Source organism: Hyla sarda, chromosome 1, assembly GCF_029499605.1.
Source record: "Hyla sarda isolate aHylSar1 chromosome 1, aHylSar1.hap1, whole genome shotgun sequence".
Taxonomy (NCBI): Eukaryota; Metazoa; Chordata; class Amphibia; order Anura; family Hylidae; genus Hyla; species Hyla sarda.
The window spans coordinates 257,186,789-257,213,146 of NC_079189.1; the positions used below are offsets into that span (position 1 = coordinate 257,186,789).

The 26,358-nt window shown below is 50.2% G+C and overlaps 21 pseudogenes; all 21 read left to right on the forward strand.

The window, feature by feature from the left end:
- Positions 1-52: 52 nt before the first annotated feature.
- On the forward strand, positions 53-172 carry LOC130327438 (5S ribosomal RNA; annotated as a pseudogene).
- Positions 173-848: 676 nt separating this feature from the next.
- Positions 849-968, forward strand: LOC130331547 (5S ribosomal RNA; annotated as a pseudogene).
- Positions 969-1,050: 82 nt separating this feature from the next.
- Positions 1,051-1,170, forward strand: LOC130313444 (5S ribosomal RNA; annotated as a pseudogene).
- Positions 1,171-2,834: 1,664 nt separating this feature from the next.
- Positions 2,835-2,954, forward strand: LOC130331196 (5S ribosomal RNA; annotated as a pseudogene).
- Positions 2,955-3,238: 284 nt separating this feature from the next.
- Positions 3,239-3,358, forward strand: LOC130322730 (5S ribosomal RNA; annotated as a pseudogene).
- Positions 3,359-4,027: 669 nt separating this feature from the next.
- On the forward strand, positions 4,028-4,147 carry LOC130352327 (5S ribosomal RNA; annotated as a pseudogene).
- A 1,460-nt stretch (positions 4,148-5,607) lies between these two features.
- LOC130327917 (5S ribosomal RNA) lies at positions 5,608-5,727 on the forward strand (annotated as a pseudogene).
- Positions 5,728-8,801: 3,074 nt separating this feature from the next.
- Positions 8,802-8,921, forward strand: LOC130316856 (5S ribosomal RNA; annotated as a pseudogene).
- A 486-nt stretch (positions 8,922-9,407) lies between these two features.
- Positions 9,408-9,527, forward strand: LOC130327928 (5S ribosomal RNA; annotated as a pseudogene).
- Positions 9,528-11,205: 1,678 nt separating this feature from the next.
- On the forward strand, positions 11,206-11,325 carry LOC130332557 (5S ribosomal RNA; annotated as a pseudogene).
- A 272-nt stretch (positions 11,326-11,597) lies between these two features.
- On the forward strand, positions 11,598-11,717 carry LOC130352328 (5S ribosomal RNA; annotated as a pseudogene).
- Positions 11,718-13,612: 1,895 nt separating this feature from the next.
- LOC130326215 (5S ribosomal RNA) lies at positions 13,613-13,732 on the forward strand (annotated as a pseudogene).
- An 82-nt stretch (positions 13,733-13,814) lies between these two features.
- LOC130325925 (5S ribosomal RNA) lies at positions 13,815-13,934 on the forward strand (annotated as a pseudogene).
- A 1,893-nt stretch (positions 13,935-15,827) lies between these two features.
- On the forward strand, positions 15,828-15,947 carry LOC130333475 (5S ribosomal RNA; annotated as a pseudogene).
- An 82-nt stretch (positions 15,948-16,029) lies between these two features.
- Positions 16,030-16,149, forward strand: LOC130327939 (5S ribosomal RNA; annotated as a pseudogene).
- Positions 16,150-20,481: 4,332 nt separating this feature from the next.
- LOC130333489 (5S ribosomal RNA) lies at positions 20,482-20,601 on the forward strand (annotated as a pseudogene).
- Positions 20,602-23,077: 2,476 nt separating this feature from the next.
- LOC130326225 (5S ribosomal RNA) lies at positions 23,078-23,197 on the forward strand (annotated as a pseudogene).
- An 82-nt stretch (positions 23,198-23,279) lies between these two features.
- Positions 23,280-23,399, forward strand: LOC130327679 (5S ribosomal RNA; annotated as a pseudogene).
- Positions 23,400-24,484: 1,085 nt separating this feature from the next.
- On the forward strand, positions 24,485-24,604 carry LOC130333500 (5S ribosomal RNA; annotated as a pseudogene).
- Positions 24,605-24,686: 82 nt separating this feature from the next.
- LOC130327689 (5S ribosomal RNA) lies at positions 24,687-24,806 on the forward strand (annotated as a pseudogene).
- A 681-nt stretch (positions 24,807-25,487) lies between these two features.
- LOC130333511 (5S ribosomal RNA) lies at positions 25,488-25,607 on the forward strand (annotated as a pseudogene).
- Positions 25,608-26,358: the final 751 nt, after the last annotated feature.

The window sequence follows — 26,358 nt, forward strand, 5'->3', positions numbered from 1 at the left end:
TCCGAAAATAATTTATTGATGCTTAAATCCATAGTATAAAGGGCGAGAAGCTATCAACGGCCATCCTAAGCTGAACGCACCTGCTCTCGTCAGATCGCAGACTGCTACCCAGCTTAGGGCCCGGTAAGTACCAGCATGGGAGACTGGCTGGGAATCCCAGGTGTTGTTGACATTTTGCTCTGTAGCCGCCTTCCGCTTCGATTCCGAAAAGGATTTATTGATGCTTAAATCCACAGTATACAGGGTGTGAAGCCGTCTACGGCTATCCTAAGCTGAATGTGCCTGTTCTTGTCAGATCGCAGACTGCTGCCAGGAAAGTACAGGCATGGGAGACTGGCTGGCAATCCAAGGAACTATTGACATTTTGCTCTGTTGCCGCCTTCCTCTCCGATTCCGAAAAGGATTTATTGATGCTTAAATGCACAGTATAAAAAGCATGAAGATGTCAATGGCCATCCTAAGCTGAACGTGCCTGCTCTCGTCAGATTGCAAACTGCTACCCAGTTTAGGGCCTGGTAAGTACTGGCATGGGAGACTGGCTGGGAATCCCAGGTGCCGTTGACACTTTGCTCTATTGCTGCCCTCCGCTCCGATTCCGAAAATAATTTATTGATGCTTAAATTCACAGTATACAAGGTGTGAAGCTGTCGATGGCCATCCTAAGCTTAACGCGCCTGCTCTCGTCAGATCGCAGACTGGTACAGATCTTAGGGCCCGGTAAGTACCGGCATGGGACACTGGCTGGGAATCCCGTCTGCTGTTGACATTTTGCTCTGTTGCCGCCTTACGTTCCGATTCCGAAAAGGATTTATTGATGCTTAAATGCACAGTATAAAGGGCGTGAAGCTGTCAAAGGCCATCCTAAGCTGAACGCGCCTGCTCTCGTCAGATCGCAGACTGCTACCCAGCTTAGGGCCTGGTAAGTACCAGCATGGGAGACCGGCTGGGAATCCCGGGTGCATTTGACATTTTAATCTGTTGCCGCCTTCCGCTCCGATTCGGAAAAGGATTTATTGATGCTTAAATGCACAGTATAAAGGGCGTGAAGCTGTCAACGGCCATCCTAAGCTGAACGCGCCTGCTCTCGTCAGATCGCAGACTGCTACCCAGCTTAGGGCCCGGTAAGTACCAGCATGGGAGACTGGCTGGGAATCCCAGGTGTCGTTGACATTTTGCTCTGTTGCCGCCTTACGCTGCTATTCCGAAAAAGATTTAGTGATGCTTAAATCCACAGTATACAGGGTGTGAAGATGTCTACGGCCATCCTAAGCTGAATGCGCCTGTTCTCGTCAGATCGCAGACTGCTACCCAGCTTCTGGCCTGGTAAGTACCAGCATGGGAGACTGGCTGGGAATCCCGGGTGCAGTTGACATTCTGCTCCGATTCCGAAAATTATTTATTGATGCTTAAATCCACAGTATACAAAGTGTGAAGCTGTCAACGGCCATCCTAAGCTGAACGCGCCTGTTCTCGTCAGATCGCAGACTGCTACCCAGCTTGGAGCCTGGTAAGTACCAGCATGGGAGACTGGCTGGGAATCCCGGGTGCAGTTGACATTTTAATCTGTTGCCGCCTTCCCCTCCGATTCGGAAAATGATTTATTGATGCTTAAATCCACAATATACAGGGTGTGAAGCTGTCAACGGCCATCCTAAGCCTGAACGTGCCTGCTCTCCTCAGATCGCAGACTGCTGCCCAGCTTCGGGCCTGGTAAGTATCAGCATGGGAGACTGGCTGGGAATCCCGGGTGCAGTTGACATTTTGCTCTGTTTCTGCTCCGATTCCGAAAATTATTTATTGATGCTTAAATCCACAGTATACAAATTGTGAAGCTGTCAACGGCCATCCTAAGCTGAACGAGCCTGCTCTCTTCAGATCGCAGACTGCTACCCAGTTTAGGGCCTGGTAAGTACCAGCATGGGAGACTGGCTGGGAATCCCGGGTGCAGTTGACATTTTAATCTGTTGCCGCCTTCCGCTCCTATTCGGAAAAAGGATTTATTGATGCTTAAATCCACAATACACAGGGTGTGAAGCTGTCAACGGCCATCCTAAGCCTGAACGTGCCTGCTCTCGTCAGATCGCAGACTGGTACAGATCTTAGGGCCCGGTAAGTACCGGCATGGGACACTGGCTGGGAATCCCGGCTGCCGTTGACATTTTGCTCTGTTGCCGCCTTCCGTTCCGATTCCGAAAAGGATTTATTGATGCTTAAATGCACAGTATAAAGGGCGAGAAGCTGTCAACGGCCATCCTAAGCTGAACGCGCCTGCTCTCGTCAGATCGCAGACTGCTACCCAGCTTAGGGCCCAGTAAGTACCAGCATGGGAGACTGGCTGGGAATCCCGGGTGCAGTTGACATTTTGCTCTGTTGCCGCCTTTCGCTCCGATTCGGAAAATTATTTATTGATGCTTAAATGCACAGTATAAAGGGCGCGAAGCTGTCAACGGCCATCCTAAGCTGAACGCACCTGCTCTCGTCAGATCGCAGACCGCTACCCAGCCTAGGCCCGGTAAGTACCAGCATGGGAGACTGGCTGGGAATCCCAGGTGTTGTTGACATTTTGCTCTGTAGCCGCCTTCCGCTCCGATTCCGAAAAGGATTTATTGATGCTTAAATCCACAGTATACAGGGTGTGAAGCCGTCTACGGCTATCCTAAGCTGAATGTGCCTGTTCTTGTCAGATCGCAGACTGCTGCCCGGCAAGTACGGGCATGAGAGACTGGCTGGCAATCCAAGGTGCTATTGACATTTTGCTCTGTTGCCGCCTTCCTCTCCGATTCCGAAAAGGATTTATTGATGCTTAAATGCACAGTATAAAAAAGCATTAAGCTGTCAATGGCCATCCTAAGCTGAACGCACCTGCACTTGTCCGATCGCAGACTGCTACACAGCTTAGGGCCTGGTAAGTACTGGCATGGGAGACTGGCTGGGAATCCCAGGTGCTGTTGACATTTTGCTCTATTGCTGCCTTCCGCTCCGATTCCGAAAAAAATTTATTGATGCTTAAATCCACAGTATACAAGGTGTGAAGCTGTCGACGGCCATCCTAAGCTTAACGCGCCTGCTCTCGTCAGATCGCAGACTGGTACAGATCTTAGGGCCCGGTAAGTACCGGCATGAGACACTGGCTGGGAATCCCGGCTGCCGTTGACATTTTGCTCTGTTGCCGCCTTCCGTTCCGATTCCGAAAAGGATTTATTGATGCTTAAATGCACAGTATAAAGGGCGAGAAGCTGTCAACGGCCATCCTAAGCTGAACGTGCCTGCTCTCGTCAGATCGCAGACTGCTACCCAGCTTAGGGCCCGGTAAGTACCAGAATGGGAGACTGGCTGGGAATCCCAGGTGTCGTTGACATTTTGTTCTGTTGCCGCCTTCCGCTCCGATTCCGAAAAGGATTTATTGATGCTTAAATCCACAGTATACAGGGTGTGAAGATGTCTACGGCCTTCCTAAGCTGAATGCGCCTGTTCTCGTCAGATCGCAGACTGCTACCCAGCTTCGGGCCTGGTAAGTACCAGCATGGGAGACTGGCTGGAATCCCGGCTGCCGTTGACATTTTGCTATGTTTCTGCTCCGATTCCGAAAATTATTTATTGATGCTTAAATCCACAGTATACAAAGTGGGAAGCTGTCAACGGCCATCCTAAGCTAAACGCGCCTGCTCTCGTCAGATCGCAGACTGCTACCCAGCTTAGGGCCCGGTAAGTATCAGCATGGGAGACTGGCTGGGAATCCCAGGTGTTGTTGACAATTTGCTCTGTAGCCGCCTTCTGCTTCGATTCCGAAAAGGATTTATTGATGCTTAAATCCACAGTATACAGGGTGTGAAGCCGTCTACAGCTATCCTAAGCTGAATGTGCCTGTTCTTGTCAGATCGCAGACTGCTTCCCGGACAAGTACGGGCATGGGAGACTGGCTGGCAATCCAAGGAACTATTAACATTTTGCTCTGTTGCCGCCTTCCTCTCCGATTCCGAAAAGGATTTATTGATGCTTAAATGCACAGTATAAAAAGCATGAAGCTGTCAATGGCCATCCTAAGCTGAACGCGCCTGCTCTCGTCAGATCGCAGACTGCTACCCAGCTTAGGGCGTGGTAAGTACTGGCATGGGAGACTGGCTGGGAATCCCAGGTGCCGTTGACATTTTGCTCTATTGCTGCCCTCCGCTTCGATTCCGAAAAGAATTTATTGATGCTTAAATCCACAGTATACAAGGTGTGAAGCTGTCGACGGCCATCCTAAGCTTAACGCGCCTGCTCTCGTCAGATCGCAGACTGGTACAGATCTTAGGGCCCGGTAAGTACCGGCATGGGACACTGGCTGGGAATCCCGGCTGCCGTTGACATTTTGCTCTGTTGCCGCCTTACGCTCCGATTCCGAAAAGGATTTATTGATGCTTAAATCCACAGTATACAGGGTGTGAAGATGTCTACGGCCATCCTAAGCTGAATGCGCCTGTTCTCGTCGGATCGCAGACTGCTTCCCAGCTTCGGGCCAGGTAAGTACCAGCATGGGAGACTGGCTGGGAATCCCGGGTGCAGTTGACATTTTGCTCTGTTTCTGCTCCGATTCCGAAAATTATTTATTGATACAACGTGTGAAGCTGTCAACGGCCATCCTAAGCTGAACGCGCCTGCTCTCGTCAGATCATAGACTGCTACCCAGCTTAGGGCCCGTTAAGTACCAGCATGGGAGACTGGCTGGGAATCCCAGGTGGTGTTCACTTTTTGCTCTGTAGCCGCCTTCCGCTTCGATTCCGAAAATTATTTATTGATGCTTAAATCCACAGTATACAGGGTGTGAAGCCGTCTACGGCTATCCTAAGCTGAATGTGCCTGTTCTTGTCAGATCGCAGACTGCTGCCTGGCAAGTACGGGCATGGGAGACTGGTTGGCAATCCAAGGTGCTATTGACATTTTGCTCTGTTGCCGCCTTCCTCTCCGATTCCGAAAATTATTTATTGATGCTTAAATCCACAGTATACAAAGTGTGAAGCTGTCAATGGCCATCGTAAGCTGAACGCGCCTGCTCTCGTCAGATCGCAGACTGCTACCCAGCTTAGGGCCCGTTAAGTACCAGCATGGGAGACTGGCTGGGAATCCCAGGTGTCATTGACATTTTGCTCTGTTGCCGCCTTACGCTCCGATTCCGAAAAGGATTTATTGATGCTTAAATCCACAGTATACAGGGTGTGAAGATGTCTACGGCCATCCTAAGCTGAATGCGCCTGTTCTCGTCAGATCGCAGACTGGTACAGATCTTAGGGCCCGGTAAGTACCGGCATGGGACACTGGCTGGGAATCCCGGCTGCCGTTGACATTTTGCTCTGTTGCCGCCTTCCGTTCCGATTACGAAAAGAATTTATTGATGCTTAAATGCACAGTATAAAGGGCGAGAAGCTGTCAACGGCCATCCTAAGCTGAACGCGCCTGCTCTCGTCAGATCGCAGACTGCTACCCAGCTTAGGGCCCGGTAAGTACCAGCATGGGAGACTGGCAGGGAATCCCGGCTGCCGTTGACATTTTGCTCTGTTGCCGCCTTCCGTTTCGATTCCGAAAAGGATTTATTGATGCTTAAATGCACAGTATACAAAATGTGAAGCTGTCAACGGCCATCCTAAGCTGAACGCGCCTGCTCTCATCAGATCGCAGACTGCTACCCAGCTTAGGGCCTGGTAAGTACCAGCATGGGAGACTGGCTGGGAATCCCGGGTGCAGTTGACATTTTAATCTGTTGCCGCCTTCCGTTCCGATTCTGAAAAGGATTTATTGATGCTTAAATGCACAGTATACAGGGTGTGAAGATGTCTACGGCCATCCTAAGCTAAATGCGCCTGTTCTCGTCAGATCGCAGACTGGTACAGATCTTAGGGCCCGGTAAGTACCGGCATGGGACACTGCCTGGGAATCCCGGCTGCCGTTGACATTTTGCTCTGTTGCCGCCTTCCGCTCCGATTCGGAAAATTATTTATTGATGCTTAAATGCACAGTATAAAGGGCGCGAAGCTGTCAATGGCCATCCTAAGCTGAACGCGCCTGCTCTCGTCAGATCGCAGACCGTTACCCAGCCTAGGCCCGGTAAGTACCAGCATGGGAGTCTGGCTGGGAATCCCAGGTGTTGTTGACATTTTGCTCTGTAGCCGCCTTCCGCTCCGATTCCGAAAAGGATTTATTGATGCTTAAATCCACAGTATACAGGGTGTGAAGCCGTCTACGGCTATCCTAAGCTGAATGTGCCTGTTCTTGTCAGATCGCAGACTGCTGCCCGGCAAGTACGGGCATGAGAGACTGGCTGGCAATCCAAGGTGTTATTGACATTTTGCTCTGTTGCCGCCTTCCTCTCCGATTCCGAAAAGGATTTATTGATGCTTAAATGCACAGTATAAAAAAGCATTAAGCTGTCAATGGCCATCCTAAGCTGAACGCGCCTGCACTTGTCCGATCGCAGACTGCTACACAGCTTAGGGCCCGGTAAGTACTGGCATGGGAGACTGGCTGGGAATCCCGGGTGCTGTTGACATTTTGCTCTATTGCTGCCTTCCGCTCCGATTCCGAAAAGAATTTATTGATGCTTAAATCCACAGTATACAAGGTGTGAAGCTGTCGACGGCCATCCTAAGCTTAACGCGCCTGCTCTCGTCAGATCGCAGACTGGTACAGATCTTAGGGCCCGGTAAGTATCGGCATGAGACACTGGCTGGGAATCCCGGCTGCCGTTGACATTTTGCTCTGTTGCCGCCTTCCGTTCCGATTCCGAAAAGGATTTATTGATGCTTAAATGCACAGTATAAAGGGCGAGAAGCTGTCAACGGCCATCCTAAGCTTAACGTGCCTGCTCTCGTCAGATCGCAGACTGCTACCCAGCTTAGGGCCCGGTAAGTACCAGAATGGGAGACTGGCTGGCAATCCAAGGAACTGTTAACATTTTGCTCTGTTGCCGCCTTCCTCTCCGAATCCGAAAAGGATTTATTGATGCTTAAATGCACAGTATAAAAAGAATGAAGCTGTCAATGGCCATCCTAAGCTGAACGCGCCTGCTCTCGTCAGATCGCAGACTGCTATCCAGCTTAGGGCGTGGTAAGTACTGGCATGGGAGACTGGCTGGAAATCCCAGGTGCCGTTGACATTTTGCTCTATTGCTGCCCTCCGCTCCGATTCCGAAAATAATTTATTGATGCTTAAATCCACAGTATACAAGGTGTGAAGCTGTCGACGGCCATCCTAAGCTTAACGCGCCTGCTCTCGTCAGATCGCAGACTGGTACAGATCTTAGGTCCCGGTAAGTACCGGCATGGGACACTGGCTGGGAATCCCGGCTGCCGTTGACATTTTGCTCTGTTGCCGCCTTACGCTCCGATTCCGAAAAGGATTTATTGATGCTTAAATCCACAGTATACAGGGTGTGAAGATGTCTACGGCCATCCTAAGCTGAATGCGCCTGTTCTCGTCAGATCGCAGACTGCTTCCCAGCTTCGGGCCTGGTAAGTACCAGCATGGGAGACTGGCTGGGAATCCCGGGTGCAGTTGACATTTTGCTCTGTTTCTGCTCCGATTCCGAAAATTATTTATTGATGCTTAAATCCACAGTATACAAAGCGTGAAGCTGTCAACGGCCATCCTAAGCTGAACGCGCCTGCTCTCGTCAGATCGCAGACTGCTACCCAGCTTAGGGCCCGTTAAGTACCAGCATGGGAGACTGGCTGGGAATCCCAGGTGGTGTTCACTTTTTGCTCTGTAGCCGCCTTTCGCTTCGATTCCGAAAATGATTTATTGATGCTTAAATCCACAGTATACAGGGTGTGAAGCCGTCTATGGCTATCCTAAGCTGAATGTGCCTGTTCTTGTCAGATCGCAGACTGCTGCCTGGCAAGTACGGGCATGGGAGACTGGCTGGCAATCCAAGGTGCTATTGACATTTTGCTCTGTTGCCGCCTTCCTCTCCGATTCCGAAAAGGATTTATTGATGCTTAAATGCACAGTATAAAAAGCATGAAGCTGTCAATGGCCATCGTAAGCTGAACGCGCCTGCTCTCGTCAGATCGCAGACTGCTACCCAGCTTAGGGCCCGGTAAGTACTGGCAGGGGAGACTGGCTGGGAATCCCAGGTGCCGTTGACATTTTGCTCTATTGCTGCCTTCCGCTCCGATTCCGAAAATAATTTATTGATGCTTAAATCCACAGGATACAAGGTGTGAAGCTGTCGACGGCCATCCTAAGCTTAACGCGCCAGCTCTCGTCAGATCGCAGACTGGTACAGATCTTAGGGCCCGGTAAGTACCGGCATGGGACACTGGCTGGGAATCCCGGCTGCCGTTGACATTTTGCTCTGTTGCCGCCTTCCGTTCCGATTCTGAAAAGGATTTATTGATGCTTAAATGCACAGTATACAGGGTGTGAAGATGTCTACGGCCATCCTAAGCTGAATGCGCCTGTTCTCGTCAGATCGCAGACTGCTTCCCAGCTTCGGGCCTGGTAAGTACCAGCATGGGAGACTGGCTGGGAATCCCGGGTGCAGTTGACATTTTGCTCTGTTTCTGCTCCGATTCCGAAAATTATTTATTGATGCTTAAATCCACAGTATACAAAGTGTGAAGCTGTCAACGGCCATCCTAAGCTGAACGCGCCTGCTCTCGTCAGATCGCAGACTGCTACCCAGCTTAGGGCCCGTTAAGTACCAGCATGGGAGACTGGCTGGGAATCCCAGGTGTCATTGACATTTTGCTCTGTTGCCGCCTTCCGTTTCGATTCCGAAAAGGATTTATTGATGCTTAAATGCACAGTATACAAAATGTGAAGCTGTCAACGGCCATCCTAAGCTGAATGCGCCTGCTCTCATCAGATCGCAGACTGCTACCCAGCTTAAGGCCTGGTAAGTACCAGCATGGGAGACTGGCTGGGAATCCCGGGTGCAGTTGACATTTTAATCTGTTGCCGCCTTCCGTTCCGATTCTGAAAAGGATTTATTGATGCTTAAATGCACAGTATACAGGGTGTGAAGATGTCTACGGCCATCCTAAGCTAAATGCGCCTGTTCTCGTCAGATCGCAGACTGGTACAGATCTTAGGGCCCGGTAAGTACCGGCATGGGACACTGGCTGGGAATCCCGGCTGCCGTTGACATTTTGCTCTGTTGCCGCCTTCCGTTCCGATTCCGAAAAGGATTTATTGATGCTTAAATGCACAGTATAAAGGGCGAGAAGCTGTCAACGGCCATCCTAAGCTGAACGCGCCTGCTCTCGTCAGATCGCAGACTGCTACCCAGCTTAGGGCCCGGTAAGTACCAGCATGGGAGACTGGCAGGGAATCCCGGCTGCCGTTGACATTTTGCTCTGTTGCCGCCTTCCGTTTCGATTCCGAAAAGGATTTATTGATGCTTAAATGCACAGTATACAAAATGTGAAGCTGTCAACGGCCATCCTAAGCTGAACGCGCCTGCTCTCATCAGATCGCAGACTGCTACCCAGCTTAGGGCCTGGTAAGTACCAGCATGGGAGACTGGCTGGGAATCCCGGGTGCAGTTGACATTTTAATCTGTTGCCGCCTTCCGTTCCGATTCTGAAAAGGATTTATTGATGCTTAAATGCACAGTATACAGGGTGTGAAGATGTCTACGGCCATCCTAAGCTAAATGCGCCTGTTCTCGTCAGATCGCAGACTGGTACAGATCTTAGGGCCCGGTAAGTACCGGCATGGGACACTGGCTGGGAATCCCGGCTGCCGTTGACATTTTGCTCTGTTTCCGCCTTCCGTTCCGATTCCGAAAAGGATTTATTTATGCTTAAATGCACAGTATAAAGGGCGAGAAGCTGTCAACGGCCATCCTAAGCTGAACGCGCCTGCTCTCGTCAGATCGCAGACTGCTACCCAGCTTAGGGCCCGGTAAGTACCAGCATGGGAGACTGGCTGGGAATCCCGGATGCAGTTGACATTTTGCTCTGTTGCCGCCTTCCGCTCCGATTCGGAAAATTATTTATTGATGCTTAAATGCACAGTATAAAGGGCACGAAGCTGTCAACGGCCATCCTAAGCTGAACGCGCCTGCTCTCGTCAGATCGCAGACCGCTACCCAGCCTAGGCCTGGTAAGTACCAGCATGGGAGACTGGCTGGGAATCCCAGGTGTTGTTGACATTTTGCTCTGTAGCCGCCTTCCGCTCCGATTCCGAAAAGGATTTATTGATGCTTAAATCCACAGTATACAGGGTGTGAAGCCGTCTACGGCTATCCTAAGCTGAATGTGCCTGTTCTTGTCAGATCGCAGACTGCTGCCCGGCAAGTACGGGCATGAGAGACTGGCTGGCAATCCAAGGTGCTATTGACATTTTGCTCTGTTGCCGCCTTCCTCTCCGATTCCGAAAAGGATTTATTGATGCTTAAATGAACAGTATAAAAAAGCATTAAGCTGTCAATGGCCATCCTAAGCTGAACGCGCCTGCACTTGTCCGATCGCAGACTGCTACACAGCTTAGGGCCCGGTAAGTACTGGCATGGGAGACTGGCTGGGAATCCCGGGTGCTGTTGACATTTTGCTCTATTGCTGCCTTCCGCTCCGATTCCGAAAAGAATTTATTGATGCTTAAATCCACAGTATACAAGGTGTGAAGCTGTCGACGGCCATCCTAAGCTTAACGCGCCTGCTCTCGTCAGATCGCAGACTGGTACAGATCTTAGGGCCCGGTAAGTACCGGCATGAGACACTGGCTGGGAATCCCGGCTGCCGTTGACATTTTGCTCTGTTGCCGCCTTCCGTTCCGATTCCGAAAAGGATTTATTGATGCTTAAATGCACAGTATAAAGGGCGAGAAGCTGTCAACGGCCATCCTAAGCTGAACGTGCCTGCTCTTGTCAGATCGCAGACTGCTACCCAGCTTAGGGCCCGGTAAGTACTAGAATGGGAGACTGGCTGGGAATCCCAGGTGTCGTAGACATTTTGTTCTGTTGCCGCCTTCCGCTCCGATTCCGAAAAGGATTTATTGATGCTTAAATCCACAGTATACAGGGTGTGAAGATGTCTATGGCCTTCCTAAGCTGAATGCGCCTGTTCTCGTCAGATCGCAGACTGCTACCCAGCTTCGGGCCTGGTAAGTACCAGCATGGGAGACTGGCTGGAATCCCGGCTGCCGTTGACATTTTGCTATGTTTCTGCTCCGATTCCGAAAATTATTTATTGATGCTTAAATCCACAGTATACAAAGTGGGAAGCTGTCAACGGCCATCCTAAGCTGAACGCGCCTGCTCTCGTCAGATCGCAGACTGTTACCCAGCTTAGGGCCTGGTAAGTATCAGCATGGGAGACTGGCTGGGAATCCCAGGTGTTGTTGACAATTTGCTCTGTAGCCGCCTTCCGCTTCGATTCCGAAAAGGATTTATTGATGCTTAAATCCACAGTATACAGGGTGTGAAGCCGTCTACGGCTATCCTAAGCTGAATGTGCCTGTTCTTGTCAGATCGCAGACTGCTGCCCGGCAAGTACGGGCATGGGAGACTGGCTGGCAATCCAAGGAACTATTGACATTTTGCTCTGTTGCCGCCTTCCTCTCCGATTCCGAAAAGGATTTATTGATGCTTAAATGCACAGTATAAAAAGCATGAAGCTGTCAATGGCCATCCTAAGCTGAACGCGCCTGCTCTCGTCAGATCGCAGACTGCTACCCAGCTTAGGGCGTGGTAAGTACTGGCATGGGAGACTGGCTGGGAATCCCAGGTGCCGTTGACATTTTGCTCTATTGCTGCCCTCCGCTCCGATTCCGAAAATAATTTATTGATGCTTAAATCCACAGTATACAAGGTGTGAAGCTGTCGACGGCCATCCTAAGCTTAACGCGCCTGCTCTCGTCAGATCGCAGACTGGTACAGATCTTAGGTCCCGGTAAGTATCGGCATGGGACACTGGCTGGGAATCCCGGCTGCCGTTGACATTTTGCTCTGTTGCCGCCTTACGCTCCGATTCCGAAAAGGATTTATTGATGCTTAAATCCACAGTATACAGGGTGTGAAGATGTCTACGGCCATCCTAAGCTGAATGCGCCTGTTCTCGTCAGATCGCAGACTGCTTCCCAGCTTCGGGCCTGGTAAGTACCAGCATGGGAGACTGGCTGGGAATCCCGGGTGCAGTTGACATTTTGCTCTGTTTCTGCTCCGATTCCGAAAATTATTTATTGATGCTTAAATCCACAGTATACAAAGTGTGAAGCTGTCAACGGCCATCCTAAGCTGAACGCGCCTGCTCTCGTCAGCTCACAGACTGCTACCCAGATTAGGGCCCGTTAAATACCAGCATGGGAGACTGGCTGGGAATCCCAGGTGTTGTTGACATTTTGCTCTGTTGCCGCCTTACGCTCCGATTCCGAAAAAGGATTTATTGATGCTTAAATGCGCAGTATAAAAATCATGAAGCTGTCAATGGCCATCCTAAGCTGGACGCGCCTGCTCTCGTCACATCGCAGACTGCTACCCAGCTTAGGGCCCGGTAAGTACTGGCATGGGAGACTGGCTGGGAATCCCGGGTGCCGTTGACATTTTGCTCTATTGCTGCTTTCCGCTCCGATTCCGAAAAGAATTTATTGATGCTTAAATCCACAGTATACAAGGTGTGAAGCTGTCGACGGCCATCCTAAGCTTAACGCGCCTGCTCTTGTCAGATCGCAGACTGGTACAGATCTTAGGGCCCGGTAGGTACCGGCATGGGACACTGGCTGGGAATCCCGGCTGCCGTTGACATTTTGCACTGTTGCCGCCTTCCGTTTCCAATTCCGAAAAGGATTTATTGATGCTTAAATGCACAGTATAAAGGGCAAGAAGCTGTCAACGGCCATCCTAAGCTGAACGTGCCTGCTCTCGTCAGATCGCAGACTGCTACCCAGCTTAGGGCTCGGAAAGTACCAGCATGGGAGACTGGCTGGGAATCCCAGGTGTCATTGACATTTTGCTCTGTTGCCGCCTTACGCTCCGATTCCGAAAAGGATTTATTGATGCTTAAATCCACAGTATACAGGGTGTGAAGATGTCTACGGCCATCCTAAGCTGAATGCGCCTGTTCTCGTCAGATCGCAGACTGGTACAGATCTTAGGGCCCGGTAAGTACCGGCATGGGACACTGGCTGGGAATCCCGGCTGCCGTTGACATTTTGCTCTGTTGCCGCCTTCCGTTCCGATTCTGAAAAGGATTTATTGATGCTTAAATGCACAGTATACAGGGTGTGAAGATGTCTACGGCCATCCTAAGCTGAATGCGCCTGCTCTCGTCAGATCGCAGACTGCTACCCAGCTTAGGGCCCGTTAAGTACCAGCATGGGAGACTGGCTGGGAATCCCAGGTGTCATTGACATTTTGCTCTGTTGCCGCCTTACGCTCCGATTCCGAAAAGGATTTATTGATGCTTAAATCCACAGTATACAGGGTGTGAAGATGTCTACGGCCATCCTAAGCTGAATGCGCCTGTTCTCGTCAGATCGCAGACTGGTACAGATCTTAGGGCCCGGTAAGTACCGGCATGGGACACTGGCTGGGAATCCCGGCTGCCGTTGACATTTTGCTCTGTTGCCGCCTTCCGTTCCGATTCCGAAAAGGATTTATTGATGCTTAAATGCACAGTATAAAGGGCGAGAAGCTGTCAACGGCCATCCTAAGCTGAACGCGCCTGCTCTCGTCAGATCGCAGACTGCTACCCAGCTTAGGGCCCGGTAAGTACCAGCATGGGAGACTGGCTGGGAATCCTGGCTGCCGTTGACATTTTGCTCTGTTGCCGCCTTCCGTTTCGATTCCGAAAAGGATTTATTGATGCTTAAATGCACAGTATACAAAATGTGAAGCTGTCAACGGCCATCCTAAGCTGAATGCGCCTGCTCTCATCAGATCGCAGACTGCTACCCAGCTTAGGGCCTGGTAAGTACCAGCATGGGAGACTGGCTGGGAATCCCGGGTGCAGTTGACATTTTAATCTGTTGCCGCCTTCCGTTCCGATTCTGAAAAGGATTTATTGATGCTTAAATGCACAGTATACAGGGTGTGAAGATGTCTACGGCCATCCTAAGCTAAATGCGCCTGTTCTCGTCAGATCGCAGACTGCTTCCCAGCTTCGGGCCTGGTAAGTACCAGCATGGGAGACTGGCTGGGAATCCCGGGTGCAGTTGACATTTTGCTCTATTGCTGCCTTCCGCTCCGATTCCGAAAATAATTTATTGCTGCTTAAATCCACAGTATACAAGGTGTGAAGCTGTCGACGGCCATCCTAAGCTTAACGCGCCAGCTCTCCTCAGATCGCAGACTCGTACAGATCTTAGGGCCCGGTAAGTACCGGCATGGGACACTGGCTGGGAATCCCGGCTGCCGTTGACATTTTGCTCTGTTGCCGCCTTCCGTTCCGATTCTGAAAAGGATTTATTGATGCTTAAATGCACAGTATACAGGGTGTGAAGATGTCTACGGCCATCCTAAGCTGAATGCGCCTGTTCTCGTCAGATCGCAGACTGCTACCCAGCTTAGGGCCCGGTAAGTACTAGCATGGGAGACTGGCTGGGAATCCTGGCTGCCGTTGACATTTTGCTCTGTTGCCGCCTTCTGTTTCGATTCCGAAAAGGATTTATTGATGCTTAAATGCACAGTATACAAAATGTGAAGCTGTCAACGGCCATCCTAAGCTGAACGCGCCTGCTCTTATCAGATCGCAGACTGCTACCCAGCTTAGGGCCTGGTAAGTACCAGCATGGGAGACTGGCTGGGAATCCCGGGTGCAGTTGACATTTTAATCTGTTGCCGCCTTCCGTTCCGATTCTGAAAAGGATTTATTGATGCTTAAATGCACAGTATACAGGGTGTGAAGATGTCTACGGCCATCCTAAGCTAAATGCGCCTGTTCTCGTCAGATCGCAGACTGCTTCCCAGCTTCGGGCCTGGTAAGTACCAGCATGGGAGACTGGCTGGGAATCCCGGGTGCAGTTGACATTTTGCTCTATTGCTGCCTTCCGCTCCGATTCCGAAAATAATTTATTGATGCTTAAATCCACAGTATACAAGGTGTGAAGCTGTCGACGGCCATCCTAAGCTTAACGCGCCAGCTCTCGTCAGATCGCAGACTGGTACAGATCTTAGGGCCCGGTAAGTACCGGCATGGGACACTGGCTGGGAATCCCGGCTGCCGTTGACATTTTGCTCTGTTGCCGCCTTCCGTTCCGATTCTGAAAAGGATTTATTGATGCTTAAATGCACAGTATACAGGGTGTGAAGATGTCTACGGCCATCCTAAGCTGAATGCGCCTGTTCTCGTCAGATCGCAGACTGCTTCCCAGCTTCGGGCCTGGTAAGTACCAGCATGGGAGACTGGCTGGGAATCCCGGGTGCAGTTGACATTTTGCTCTGTTTCTGCTCCGATTCCGAAAATTATTTATTGATGCTTAAATCCACAGTATACAAAGTGTGAAGCTGTCAACGGCCATCCTAAGCTGAACGCGCCTGCTCTCGTCAGATCGCAGACTGCTACCCAGCTTAGGGCCCGTTAAGTACCAGCATGGGAGACTGGCTGGGAATCCCAGGTGTCATTGACATTTTGCTCTGTTGCCGCCTTACGCTCCGATTCCGAAAAGGATTTATTGATGCTTAAATCCACAGTATACAGGGTGTGAAGATGTCTACGGCCATCCTAAGCTGAATGCGCCTGTTCTCGTCAGATCGCAGACTGGTACAGATCTTAGGGCCCGGTAAGTGCCGGCATGGGACACTGGCTGGGAATCCCGGCTGCCGTTGACATTTTGCTCTGTTGCCGCCTTCCGTTCCGATTCCGAAAAGGATTTATTGATGCTTAAATGCACAGTATAAAGGGCGAGAAGCTGTCAACGGCCATCCTAAGCTGAACGCGCCTGCTCTCGTCAGATCGCAGACTGCTACCCAGCTTAGGGCCCGGTAAGTACCAGCATGGGAGACTGGCTGGGAATCCCGGCTGCCGTTGACATTTTGCTCTGTTGCCGCCTTCCGTTTCGATTCCGAAAAGGATTTATTGATGCTTAAATGCACAGTATACAAAATGTGAAGCTGTCAACGGCCATCCTAAGCTGAACGCGCCTGCTCTCATCAGATCGCAGACTGCTACCCAGCTTAGGGCCTGGTAAGTACCAGCATGGGAGACTGGCTGGGAATCCCGGGTGCAGTTGACATTTTAATCTGTTGCCGCCTTCCGTTCCGATTCTGAAAAGGATTTATTGATGCTTAACCCCTTAAGGACCAGGCCATTTTACACCTCAGGACCAGAGCGTTTTTTGCACATCTGACCACTGTCACTTTAAACATTAATAACTCTGGAATGCTTTTAGTTATCATTCTGATTCCGAGATTGTTTTTTCGTGACATATTCTACTTTAACATAGCGGTAAAATTTGGTGGTAACTTGCATCCTTTCTTGGTGAAAAATCCCCAAATTTGATGAAAAATTTGAAAAATTTGTATTTTTCTAACTTTGAAGCTCTCTGCTTGTAAGGAAAATGGATATTCCAAATAAAAAAAATTTTGATTCACATATACAATATGTCTACTTTATGTTTGCATCATAAAATTGATGAGTTTTTACTTTTGGAAGACACCAGAGGGCTTCAAAGTTCAGCAGCAATTTTCCAATTTTTCTCAAAATTTTCAAACTCACTATTTTTCAGGGACCAGTTCAGGTTTGAAGTGGATTTGAAGGGTCTTCATATTAGAAATACCCCACAAATGACCCCATTATAAAAACTACACCCCCCAAAGTATTCAAAATGACATTCAGTCAGCGTTTTAACCCTTTAGGTGTTTCACAGGAATAGCAACAAAGTGAAGGAGAAAATTCACAATCTTCATTTTTTACACTCGCATGTTCTTGTAGACCCAATTTTTTTATTTTTACAAGGAGTAAACGGAGAAAATGTATACTTGTATTTGTAGCCCAATTTCTCTCGAGTAAGCACATACCTCATATGTCTATGTAAATTGTTCGGCGGGCGCAGTAGAGGGCTCAGAAGCGAAGGAGAGACAAGGGGATTTTGGAGAGTACGTTTTTCTGAAATGGTTTTTGGGGGGCATGTTGCATTTAGGAAGCCCCTATGGTGCCAGAACAGCAAAAAACCCTCACATGGCATACCATTTTGGAAACTAGACCCCTTGAGGAACGTAACAAGAAATTAAGTGAGCCTTAATACCCCACAGGTGTTTCACGACTTTTGCATATGTAAAAAAAAAATTTTTTTTTCACTAAAATGTGTGTTTCCCCCCAAATTTCACATTTTTGCAAGGGTTAATAGCAGAAAATACCCCCCAAAATTTGTAACCCCATCTCTTCTGAGTATGGAAATACCCCATGTGTGGACGTCAAGTGCTCTGCTGGCGCACTACAATGCTCAGAAGAGAAGGAGTGCCGTTGAGCTTTTGGGAAAAAAAATTGTTTGGAATGGAAGTCAGGGGCCATCTGCGTTTACAAAGCCCCCCGTGGTGCCAGAACAGTGGAACCCCCCACATGTGACCCTATTTTGGAAACTACACCCCTCACAGAATTTAATAAGGGGTGCAGTGAGTATTTACACCCCACTGGCGTTTGACAGATCTTTGGAACAGTGGGCTGTGCAAATGAAAAATAAAATTTTTCATTTTCACGGACCACTGTTGCAAAAATCTGTCAAACACCTGTGGGGCGTAAATGCTCACTGTACCCCTTATTACATTCCGTGAGGGGTGTAGTTTCCAAAATGGGGTCACATGTGGGTATTTTTTGGGGGGGGTTTATGTCAGAACCGCTGTAAAATCAGCCACCCCTGTGCAAATCACCAATTTAGACCTCAAATGTACATAGTGCGCTCTCACTCCTGAGCCTTGTTGTGCGCCCGCAGAGCATTTTACACCCACATATGGGGTATGTCCGTACTCAGGAGAAATTGCGTTACAAATTTTGGGTGTCTTTTTTTTCCTTTTAACGCTTGTGAAAATAAAAAGTAAAGGGCAACACCGGCATGTTAGTGTAATTTTTTTTATTTTTTTACACTAACAAGCTGGTGTAGCCCCAACTTTTCCTTTTCCTAAGGGGTAAAAGGAGAAAAAGCCCCCCAAAATTAGTAGTGCAATTTCTCCCGAGTACAGAGATACCCCATATGTGGCCCTAAACTGTTGCCTTGAAATACGACAGGGCTCCAAAGTGAGAGAGCGCCATGCGCATTTGAGGACTAAATTAGGGATTGCACAGGGGTGGACATAGGGGTATTATACGCCAGTGATTCCCAAACAGGGTGCCTCCAGCTGTTGCTAAATTCCCAGCATGCCTGGACAGTCAGTGGCTGTCCGGAAATGCTGGGAGTTGTTGTTTTGCAACAGCTGGAGGCTCCGTTTTGGAAACACTGCCATACAATACGTTTTTCATTTTTATTGGGGGGACAGTGTAAGGGGGTGTATATGTAGTGTTTTACTCTTTATTAGGTGTTAGTGTAGTGTAGTGTTTTTAGGGTACATTCGCACTGGCGGGTTACGGTGAGTTTCTCGCTAGAAGTTTGAGATACGGCGAAAAATTTGCCGCAGCCCAAACTTGGAGCAGGAAACTTACTGTAAGCCTGCCCGTGTGAATGTACCCTGTACGTTCACATGGGGGGGGGGGGGCAAACCTCCAGCTGTTCCAAAACTACAACTCCCAGCATGTACTGACAGACCGTGCATGCTGGGAGTTGTACTTTTGCAACAGCTGGAGGCACACTGGTTGGAAAACCTTCAGTTAGGTTCTGTTACCTAACTCAGTATTTTCTAACCAGTGTGCCTCCAGCTGTTGCAAAACTACAACTCCCAGCATGTACTGATCGCCGAAGGGCATGCTGGGAGATGTAGTTATGCAATAGCTGGAGGTACGCAACTACAACTCCCAGCATGCCGAGACAGCTGATTGCTGTTTGGACATGCTGGGATTTGCAGTTTTGCATCTGTTGGGCTACAGTTTTAGAGACCACTGCAAAGTGATCTCCAAACTGTGGACCTCCAGCTGTTGCAAAACTACAATTCCCAGCATGCCCTGACAGCAAACAGTTGTTTGAGCATGCTAGGAGTTGTAGTTTTGCAAGATCTGGAGGGCTACAGTTTAGGGACCACTATATAGTGGTCTCAAACTGTAGCCCTCCAGCTGTTGCAAAACTACATATTCCAGCATGCCCAAACAGCAGTCTGGGCATGCTGGGAGTTGTAGTTTTGCAACATCTGGAGGGCTACAGTTAGAGACCACTGTATAATGGTCTCAAACTGTACCCTCCAGATGTTGCTAGGCAACTCACCGGCTTCCGTCGGATCCAGCCGCACGTCATCGCCGCCCGCCGATCTCCGTCGCCTGCAGCCTCCGACGCCCGCCCGGATCGGTAAGTGGATCTTCGGCGCCGGTCCCCGTCGTTTCCCCGTCCTGCCCCGCCTATTGTGGGAGGGCAGGACGGGGAAAACGAAAGTAAACCCCCCCGCCCCCGATCTGCTATTGGTGGTCGCGTCTAGACCACCAATAGCAGGGATAGGAGGGGTGGCACCCCTGCCACCTCACTCCTATCGCTTCAGGGGGATCGTGGGTGTCTTAGACACCCGCGATCCCCCTTACATTGCGGGTCACCGGGTCACTATAGACCCGTAATGACCCGGAATCGCGCAAATCGCAAGTGTGAATTCACTTGCGATTTGCCGCGATCGCCGACATGGGGGGGTCTGATGACCCCCCTGGTCATTTGCACGGGATGCCTGCTGAATGATTTCAGCAGCCATCCCGCTCCGATCCCCGCCCGGCGCACGGCGGGGACTAAAACTGCCCATGACGTAAATGTACGTCCCTGGTCCTTAAGACCCAGGGTGTCGGGACGTACCGTTACGTCATGGGTCCTGTAGGGGTTAAATGCACAGTATACAGGGTGTGAAGATGTCTACGGCCATCCTAAGCTAAATGCGCCTGTTCTCGTCAGATCGCAGACTGCTTCCCAGCTTCGGGCCTGGTAAGTACCAGCATGGGAGACTGGCTGGGAATCCCGGGTGCAGTTGACATTTTGCTCTGTTTCTGCTCCGATTCCGAAAATTATTTATTGATGCTTAAATCCACAGTATACAAAGTGTGAAGCCGTCAACGGCCATCCTAAGCTGAACGCGCCTGCTCTCGTCAGATCACAGACTGCTACCCAGCTTAGGGCCCGTTAAGTACCAGCATGGGAGACTGGCTGGGAATCCCAGGTGTCGTTGACATTTTGCTCTGTTGCCGCCTTACGCTCCGATTCCGAAAAGGATTTATTGATGCTTAAATCCACAGTATACAGGGTGTGAAGATGTCTACGGCCATCCTAAGCTGAATGCGCCTGTTCTCGTCAGATCGCAGACTGGTACAGATCTTAGGGCCCGGTAAGTACCGGCATGGGACACTGGCTGGGAATCCCGGCTGCCGTTGACATTTTGCTCTGTTGCCGCCTTCCGTTCCGATTCCGCAAAGGATTTATTGATGCTTAAATGCACAGTATAAAGGGCGAGCAGCTGTCAACGGCCATCCTAAGCTGAACGCGCCTGCTCTCGTCAGATCGCAGACTGCTACCCAGCTTAGGGCCCGGTAAGTACCAGCATGGGAGACTGGCTGGGAATCCCGGCTGCCGTTGACATTTTGCTCTGTTGCCGCCTTCCGTTTCTATTCCGAAAAGGATTTATTGATGCTTAAATGCACAGTATACAAAATGTGAAGCTGTCAACGGCCATCCTAAGCTGAACGCGCCTGCTCTCGTCAGATTGCAGACTGCTACCCAGCTTAGGGCTCAGTAAGTACCGGCATGGGAGACTGGCTGGGAATCCCGGGTGCAGTTGACATTTTGCTCTGTTGCCGCCTTCCGCTCCGATTCCGAAAAAGGATTTATTGATGCTTAAATGCGCAGTATAAAAATCATGAAGCTGTCAATGGCCATCCTAAGCTGGACGCGCCTGCTCTCGTCACATCGCAGACTGATACCCAGCTTAGGGCCCGGTAAGTACTGGCATGGGAGACTGGCTGGGAATCCCGGGTGCCGTTGACATTTTGCTCTATTGCTGCTTTCCGCTCCGATTCCGAAAAGAATTTATTGATGCTTAAATCCACAGTATACAAGGTGTGAAGCTGTCGACGGCCATCCTAAGCTTAACGCGCCTGCTCTTGTCAGATCGCAGACTGGTACAGATCTTAGGGCCCGGTAGGTACCGGCATGGGACACTGGCTGGGAATCCCGGCTGCCGTTGACATTTTGCACTGTTGCCGCCTTCCGTTTCCAATTCCGAAAAGGATTTATTGATGCTTAAATGCACAGTATAAAGGGCAAGAAGCTGTCAACGGCCATCCTAAGCTGAACGTGCCTGCTCTCGTCAGATCGCAGACTGCTACCCAGCTTAGGGCTCGGAAAGTACCAGCATGGGAGACTGGCTGGGAATCCCAGGTGTCGTTGACATTTTGCTCTGTTGCCGCCTTACGCTCCGATTCCGAAAAGGATTTATTGATGCTTAAATCCACAGTATACAGGGTGTGAAGATGTCTACGGCCATCCTAAGCTGAATGCGCCTGTTCTCGTCAGATCGCAGACTGCTTCCCAGCTTCGGGCCTGGTAAGTACCAGCATGGGAGACTGGCTGGGAATCCCGGGTGCAGTTGACATTTTGCTCTGCTCCGATTCCGAAAATTATTTATTGATGCTTAAATCCACAGTATACAAAGTGTGAAGCTGTCAACGGCCATCCTAAGCTGAACGCGCCTGCTCTCGTCAGATCGCAGACTGCTACCCAGCTTAGGGCCCGTTAAGTACCAGCATGGGAGACTGGCTGGGAATCCCAGGTGGTGTTCACTTTTTGCTCTGTAGCCGCCTTTCGCTTCGATTCCGAAAATGATTTATTGATGCTTAAATCCACAGTATACAGGGTGTGAAGCCGTCTACGGCTATCCTAAGCTGAATGTGCCTGTTCTTGTCAGATCGCAGACTGCTGCCTGGCAAGTACGGGCATGGGAGACTGGCTGGCAATCCAAGGTGCTATTGACATTTTGCTCTGTTGCCGCCTTCCTCTCCGATTCCGAAAAGGATTTATTGATGCTTAAATGCACAGTATAAAAAGCATGAAGCTGTCAATGGCCATCGTAAGCTGAACGCGCCTGCTCTCGTCAGATCGCAGACTGCTACCCAGCTTAGGGCCCGGTAAGTACTGGCAGGGGAGACTGGCTGGGAATCCCAGGTGCCGTTGACATTTTGCTCTATTGCTGCCTTCCGCTCCGATTCCGAAAATAATTTATTGATGCTTAAATCCACAGTATACAAGGTGTGAAGCTGTCGACGGCCATCCTAAGCTTAACGCGCCAGCTCTCGTCAGATCGCAGACTGGTACAGATCTTAGGGCCCGGTAAGTACCGGCATGGGACACTGGCTGGGAATCCCGGCTGCCGTTGACATTTTGCTCTGTTGCCGCCTTCCGTTCCGATTCTGAAAAGGATTTATTGATGCTTAAATGCACAGTATACAGGGTGTGAAGATGTCTACGGCCATCCTAAGCTGAATGCGCCTGTTCTCGTCAGATCGCAGACTGCTTCCCAGCTTCGGGCCTGGTAAGTACCAGCATGGGAGACTGGCTGGGAATCCCGGGTGCAGTTGACATTTTGCTCTGTTTCTGCTCCGATTCCGAAAATTATTTATTGATGCTTAAATCCACAGTATACAAAGTGTGAAGCTGTCAACGGCCATCCTAAGCTGAACGCGCCTGCACTTGTCAGATCGCAGACTGCTACCCAGCTTAGGGCCCGTTAAGTACCAGCATGGGAGACTGGCTGGGAATCCCAGGTGTCATTGACATTTTGCTCTGTTGCCGCCTTACGCTCCGATTCCGAAAAGGATTTATTGATGCTTAAATCCACAGTATACAGGGTGTGAAGATGTCTACGGCCATCCTAAGCTGAATGCGCCTGTTCTCGTCAGATCGCAGACTGGTACAGATCTTAGGGCCCGGTAAGTACCGGCATGGGACACTGGCTGGGAATCCCGGCTGCCGTTGACATTTTGCTCTGTTGCCGCCTTCCGTTCCGATTCCGAAAAGGATTTATTGATGCTTAAATGCACAGTATAAAGGGCGAGAAGCTGTCAACGGCCATCCTAAGCTGAACGCGCCTGCTCTCGTCAGATCGCAGACTGCTACCCAGCTTAGGGCCCGGTAAGTACCAGCATGGGAGACTGGCTGGGAATCCTGGCTGCCGTTGACATTTTGCTCTGTTGCCGCCTTCCGTTTCGATTCCGAAAAGGATTTATTGATGCTTAAATGCACAGTATACAAAATGTGAAGCTGTCAACGGCCATCCTAAGCTGAACGCGCCTGCTCTCATCAGATCGCAGACTGCTACCCAGCTTAGGGCCTGGTAAGTACCAGCATGGGAGACTGGCTGGGAATCCCGGGTGCAGTTGACATTTTAATCTGTTGCCGCCTTCCGTTCCGATTCTGAAAAGGATTTATTGATGCTTAAATGCACAGTATACAGGGTGTGAAGATGTCTACGGCCATCCTAAGCTAAATGCGCCTGTTCTCGTCAGATCGCAGACTGCTTCCCAGCTTCGGGCCTGGTAAGTACCAGCATGGGAGACTGGCTGGGAATCCCGGGTGCAGTTGACATTTTGCTCTATTGCTGCCTTCCGCTCCGATTCCGAAAATAATTTATTGCTGCTTAAATCCACAGTATACAAGGTGTGAAGCTGTCGACGGCCATCCTAAGCTTAACGCGCCAGCTCTCGTCAGATCGCAGACTGGTACAGATCTTAGGGCCCGGTAAGTACCGGCATGGGACACTGGCTGGGAATCCCGGCTGCCGTTGACATTTTGCTCTGTTGCCGCCTTCCGTTCCGATTCTGAAAAGGATTTATTGATGCTTAAATGCACAGTATACAGGGTGTGAAGATGTCTACGGCCATCCTAAGCTGAATGCGCCTGTTCTCGTCAGATCGCAGACTGCTTCCCAGCTTCGGGCCTGGTAAGTACCAGCATGGGAGACTGGCTGGGAATCCCGGGTGCAGTTGACATTTTGCTCTGTTTCTGCTCCGATTCCGAAAATTATTTATTGATGCTTAAATCCACAGTATACAAAGTGTGAAGCTGTCAACGGCCATCCTAAGCTGAACGCGCCTGCTCTCGTCAGATCGCAGACTGCTACCCAGCTTAGGGCCCGTTAAGTACCAGCATGGGAGACTGGCTGGGAATCCCAGGTGTCATTGACATTTTGCTCTGTTGCCGCCTTACGCTCCGATTCCGAAAATGATTTATTGATGCTTAAATCCACAGTATACAGGGTGTGAAGATGTCTACGGCCATCCTAAGCTGAATGCGCCTGTTCTCGTCAGATCGCAGACTGGTACAGATCTTAGGGCCCGGTAAGTGCCGGCATGGGACACTGGCTGGGAATCCCGGCTGCCGTTGACATTTTGCTCTGTTGCCACCTTCCGTTCCGATTCCGAAAAGGATTTATTGATGCTTAAATGCACAGTATAAAGGGAGAGAAGCTGTCAACGGCCATCCTAAGCTGAACGCGCCTGCTCTCGTCAGATCGCAGACTGCTACCCAGCTTAGGGCCCGGTAAGTACCAGCATGGGAGACTGGCTGGGAATCCCGGCTGCCGTTGACATTTTGCTCTGTTGCCGCCTTCCGTTTCGATTCCGAAAAGGATTTATTGATGCTTAAATGCACAGTATACAAAATGTGAAGCTGTCAACGGCCATCCTAAGCTGAACGCGCCTGCTCTCATCAGATCGCAGACTGCTACCCAGCTTAGGGCCTGGTAAGTACCAGCATGGGAGACTGGCTGGGAATCCCGGGTGCAGTTGACATTTTAATCTGTTGCCGCCTTCCGTTCCGATTCTGAAAAGGATTTATTGATGCTTAAATGCACAGTATACAGGGTGTGAAGATGTCTACGGCCATCCTAAGCTAAATGCGCCTGCTCTCGTCAGATCGCAGACTGCTTCCCAGCTTCGGGCCTGGTAAGTACCAGCATGGGAGACTGGCTGGGAATCCCGGGTGCAGTTGACATTTTGCTCTGTTTCTGCTCCGATTCCGAAAATTATTTATTGATGCTTAAATCCACAGTATACAAAGTGTGAAGCCGTCAACGGCCATCCTAAGCTGAACGCGCCTGCTCTCGTCAGATCACAGACTGCTACCCAGCTTAGGGCCCGTTAAGTACCAGCATGGGAGACTGGCTGGGAATCCCAGGTGTCGTTGACATTTTGCTCTGTTGCCGCCTTACGCTCCGATTCCGAAAAGGATTTATTGATGCTTAAATCCACAGTATACAGGGTGTGAAGATGTCTACGGCCATCCTAAGCTGAATGCGCCTGTTCTCGTCAGATCGCAGACTGGTACAGATCTTAGGGCCCGGTAAGTACCGGCATGGGACACTGGCTGGGAATCCCGGCTGCCGTTGACATTTTGCTCTGTTGCCGCCTTCCGTTCCGATTCCGCAAAGGATTTATTGATGCTTAAATGCACAGTATAAAGGGCGAGCAGCTGTCAACGGCCATCCTAAGCTGAACGCGCCTGCTCTCGTCAGATCGCAGACTGCTACCCAGCTTAGGGCCCGGTAAGTACCAGCATGGGAGACTGGCTGGGAATCCCGGCTGCCGTTGACATTTTGCTCTGTTGCCGCCTTCCGTTTCTATTCCGAAAAGGATTTATTGATGCTTAAATGCACAGTATACAAAATGTGAAGCTGTCAACGGCCATCCTAAGCTGAACGCGCCTGCTCTCGTCAGATTGCAGACTGCTACCCAGCTTAGGGCTCAGTAAGTACCGGCATGGGAGACTGGCTGGGAATCCCGGGTGCAGTTGACATTTTGCTCTGTTGCCGCCTTCCGCTCCGATTCCGAAAAAGGATTTATTGATGCTTAAATGCGCAGTATAAAAATCATGAAGCTGTCAATGGCCATCCTAAGCTGGACGCGCCTGCTCTCGTCACATCGCAGACTGCTACCCAGCTTAGGGCCCGGTAAGTACTGGCATGGGAGACTGGCTGGGAATCCCGGGTGCCGTTGACATTTTGCTCTATTGCTGCTTTCCGCTCCGATTCCGAAAAGAATTTATTGATGCTTAAATCCACAGTATACAAGGTGTGAAGCTGTCGACGGCCATCCTAAGCTTAACGCGCCTGCTCTTGTCAGATCGCAGACTGGTACAGATCTTAGGGCCCGGTAGGTACCGGCATGGGACACTGGCTGGGAATCCCGGCTGCCGTTGACATTTTGCACTGTTGCCGCCTTCCGTTTCCAATTCCGAAAAGGATTTATTGATGCTTAAATGCACAGTATAAAGGGCAAGAAGCTGTCAACGGCCATCCTAAGCTGAACGTGCCTGCTCTCGTCAGATCGCAGACTGCTACCCAGC